Source organism: Miscanthus floridulus, chromosome 17 (assembly GCF_019320115.1).
Source record: "Miscanthus floridulus cultivar M001 chromosome 17, ASM1932011v1, whole genome shotgun sequence".
Taxonomy (NCBI): Eukaryota; Viridiplantae; Streptophyta; class Magnoliopsida; order Poales; family Poaceae; genus Miscanthus; species Miscanthus floridulus.
In genome coordinates this window covers 71,922,121-71,926,463 of record NC_089596.1, presented here as the reverse complement: position 1 = coordinate 71,926,463, position 4,343 = coordinate 71,922,121, and positions in this window count along the sequence as shown.

The following is a 4,343-nucleotide window of genomic DNA, read 5'->3' as shown; positions in this document are numbered from 1 at the left end:
AACAAGTAGTCAAGCTAAAACATCAAATATGCAAATCAAGAACATTCTACAAAAGACCATGGATGAGATGGGGAAGAAGTGGAAGTACAAACTTCATGATGCACTTTGGGCATATCGAATAACATATAAAACACCCATAAGTATGTCACCTTATCAGCTTGTATATGGAAAAACATGCCATTTGCCTGTTAAATTAGAATTCAAGGCCCATTGGGCAATCAAGAAATGGAATATGGATCTCCACCCAGCTAGCAAGAATCATCAAATGCAAATATCAGAGCTGGAAGAATGGAGAGAAAAGGCTTATCACAGCTCTAAGATTTACAAAGAGAGAACCAAAAGATGGCATGGCAAGAGAATCAAGCACAAGGAGTTCAAGACTAGAGATAAGGTTCTACTATTCAACTCTAGAGTAAAGCTCTTTGGTCATGGAAAACTTCAAAGTAAATGGGAAGGGCCATTCAAAGTGATTGAAGCCTCATCACATGGTGTAGTCATGCTCCAAGATGATACAGGTAACACATTCATGGTAAATGGTCAACGTTTGAAAGTGTTTCTTGAACCTCAAAACTTAGAAGAAATTGACTTGATTGAATTTTTGCAATTTAATGATCCAATCTAGAAAGTTCAGTCTTGTTCTTATGTCCTTTTAGATCTTAGGCTAATCCAATAGTTCAGTAAAATTTTGACTCTCTGGTGTCTTTCACCAGAAGAGTCCCTTGTGTTTTCACCATTTTCTATCTATGAATAAAAGCCAGGTATAGTTTTGAAGAAGTGTGGGGGTCGTACCAACTTCCATTATGAATAAAAGTATTGAAGCACATCATGAACTGGTGAAGGAGTCTGCACACAACTTTTGGAATTCGGTTTCATTCTCTTTCACTTGTTCATATGCTTACTCCCTGCTTGCACTTGTTTAAACATGTAAGTTAAAAAGAACCAAGTTTCACACTTAAAGTTAAAATTTTGAAAGTGAATATGAATATAGCTCTTTAAGATTGGCATGCATAATGTTTATTCCTTACATATACTTGATGTTTGTGGGAAAATATCATATAGGAAAATCATATTGACTAAGTTGTTATGGAGTGTGATATAGTTCTGGCTTAGAAATCCTACCAGTTCTAGTCAAGATGCTTGGATAATTTGTTTTTGATAAAAATATTATAAAACCATAGTGTCACATACTCCTCAATGGTGATAAATTCCTACTAGAACCATATACATATTTGGAGGGTACAAACCTTCCACATAAGCTGTTTGCTTTGTGTTGAGTTTTCTCATGTCTGGTTGATCCTTGTTGAGAGATTTATCATGGTCCCAAGATCAAGATCATGTACACGCCACATATATCTACTGCTTCTACACTAGAAGTACGCAAAAATGTGCTTTTCATCCACCTCAAAATGTTTTACTCCTACACTGGGGGTGAACACAAAAACATGTTTGTTAGGATTCCACCAAATAAATGCTCTAAGTTCTTGTGAATATCTCTCTTGAAAAGTTTTGTTACAGAAAAGAGACATGGGGCCATGCAAAAGAAAAAGTAAAAAAATGGACACAAAGATGTCCGGAGTATTGAAAACAATGGGTACAAAGATGGCCACCATGAAAAAAAGAGAGATAGCCCCTGCTCTTGCAAATATTTCAAGTTTCAACAAGAGAGATATGTTTCAAGGAGCATAGTAGAATTAGGTTAGCCACCAAATATTCCACACACATGCACATCTTGATCTAGGAGTATGATATTTCCCTCCTTAGATCTAGGATTTGACTTTACAATATATACAAGGTAAGTATGCTACATATTTTATCCCTACCTTAAACTCCACATAAGCTTTTTAGAAGTAGGAGGGAATAGAAGGCATTGTTGTGATGTGCCTTGGTGAGAAATCATACACCATTAAGCGATTGAGAGTACCATTTGAGGAGTATAAAGTGACTATGCTTTTCTTGTGAAAACTTTAAAAAAACTCCAAGTTACTGAGATGAGAATTTAGGAAGATGACTTTGCTTCGAGAGTTGTTCCACTTTTCAACTGCAAGTACAATGAATGTTTTGGAATAATCAGTATGATAGTCCCATATCTTGAATAGCTATGTTTATGTTTACTTTATCCTAACCTTTACTCGAGGACGAGCAAGGACAAGTGTGGGGGAACTTGTTGATGGTCATTAAACTCCAAATCTAACCATCAACTATTGCATAAATTGACATGAAATGAATCACAAACTATAGTTATAGGGTTTGATTCTAACAAGTTCCACGAGTTTTGGTGCTCTCACTTGTTTTGTAGAACATTTATTTTTTTACTAATTAAAACTATCTCAAATGATGAATTGGAGTGCACCATTGTGAAGAGCTCATCGAGACGATCGAAATGAATATATTATTTGCTATATTTGGAGCTCGAAATAAAAAGATATCAAATTTGCAAATTAAAAAGGAGTGTCGACGTCATCGCTAACGTCAACACCCTCAATAGTGCCATGCAGCAGCGGCTGCCAGGCGAGGCCCATGCCACAGTGCCATGCACCAGCAGCAGGCGGCTCTGCCTACACATGCAGGAGACATGGTGGGATAGGGCGGGCCTAGCTGCCCGTTGCAAGGGAACCAGCGATGGAGCCACGCCTATGGGACCGCGACTTGTGGCGGGGTGTTGGCGCGTCCGCGCGAAGCGAGATCGCAGGTGTGGGTTCGACTAGCCTAGTGGGATAGGTGGCAACATGGGGTTGGTGTGGAGGTGGTCAAGCACGGTCTGCTCACCTAGGAGCGACTGGGCCACCCGAACCTACCAGCCCAGCTGGCCAAAAGGCTCGATTTCTCCCCAGAAAAACAAACAGTGCACGGTTTCTTCGGTTTAGCTCCGTTTTGGGGCCAAATGGCCGGTTCTTTTTCGGTTTTCTTCACAGGTCAGTTGGGAAGCTTCCATACGTGATCCATATGATCTCTACCACCCAAAGAAGGTCGGTTTGATCTGATGGGGCCCATAAAACGTGGGGCGGATCGATGACGTGGCACTTTCTTGCCCCTACTCCTCCTCGGCCTATAAAAGGAACCCCATACCTCCTCTAGGAGACACACATCTACACACCCTATACTCTAGAGCTTCATTATTTAATACACACATTGTAGTAGTGTCCCTCTAGGTGCTTCCCACCTAGTTGAATTATAGAGAATAGGGAGAGAGGAGAGGGGAGAGATCCGAGGAGAAGTCGGATCTATTGGATTCTTCTCAACTTTGTACCTCTACGGATCTGATTCATCTTTGAGTTATATCCAGGTTCTTCATTTATTATTTCCAAGTATCTATTTAATTAAGTTTAGTTCTTATTATATTTTATTTATGGGCACTCCACTTGCATTGAGTACTCTAATTATAAATTGTGATTAGAGTAGTAAACACTAGCGTAGATGTGGTGTCTAGGCTAGAGTTTACATGAGTTTGCGCCCAATCTCACGGTTAGTTGTTGTAGCCCTAGAGGTGATAGCTCTATCAGGCCGTTGCAATCCACCACATTAGAATTGATGTTTCGTAGAGTTTTTTGGCAGCCTTCCCCTGACTACCTTTTTTCTCACCTCCTTCGAGAGTCAGAAAGGTATTGTTGCTCCAAAGTAAGTAAAGTATAATAAGCCTAATCCTTAGTTGTTTAGTATAAGCCATATAAAATCCCTCTCTACCCACAAAAATACTTCTCTATTTTTATCCTTAGACAACCTTGGTCCTTACTAGAAACACTTCGTGTTCCTTGTGGATAAATATGATACTCTGGAATACTCCTGGGTGAAAGCTACAATGGTATCCGTACGCTTGTGGATTTTTTCTGTGTGCGTTAACAAATACCAACAACCATAATATTAAGAGGGGAACCCAAAGTTTGAATGCAGTTATCTAAGTGCCACTAGGTGGATTAACTCTTTGCATGTGCCTTAGACCTAGTGTGGACATGTAAACCCCTTTAAAAATGGTTGTGAAAATGCTAACTCATGTGCACAAATATTTAGAACACATTTGGAGTTGGCACAAATGAAAAAGGGGGAAGAATAGAGCTAGGAGTGCTTCTATTGAGCATCAAGCTGTAACTGAGGGGTGTCATATTGGTAGACATGAGGTCTGATGGCTAACCCTCACTACTCAGAATATCCACTTCTATGACAAAAATTTTAATGATGAATCCAAAACTATCATAAAAATCGTTTTTATGGCAAAAATTTCAGTTTCATCATAGATCACCGTGATGAACCTCGAACCCCCCTTATCTTTGACAAAATCAGGTATCATCACGAAAAAAAACATCACAGAACAGCACATGATTTCATCATAGATCACTCGCGTGACTGTT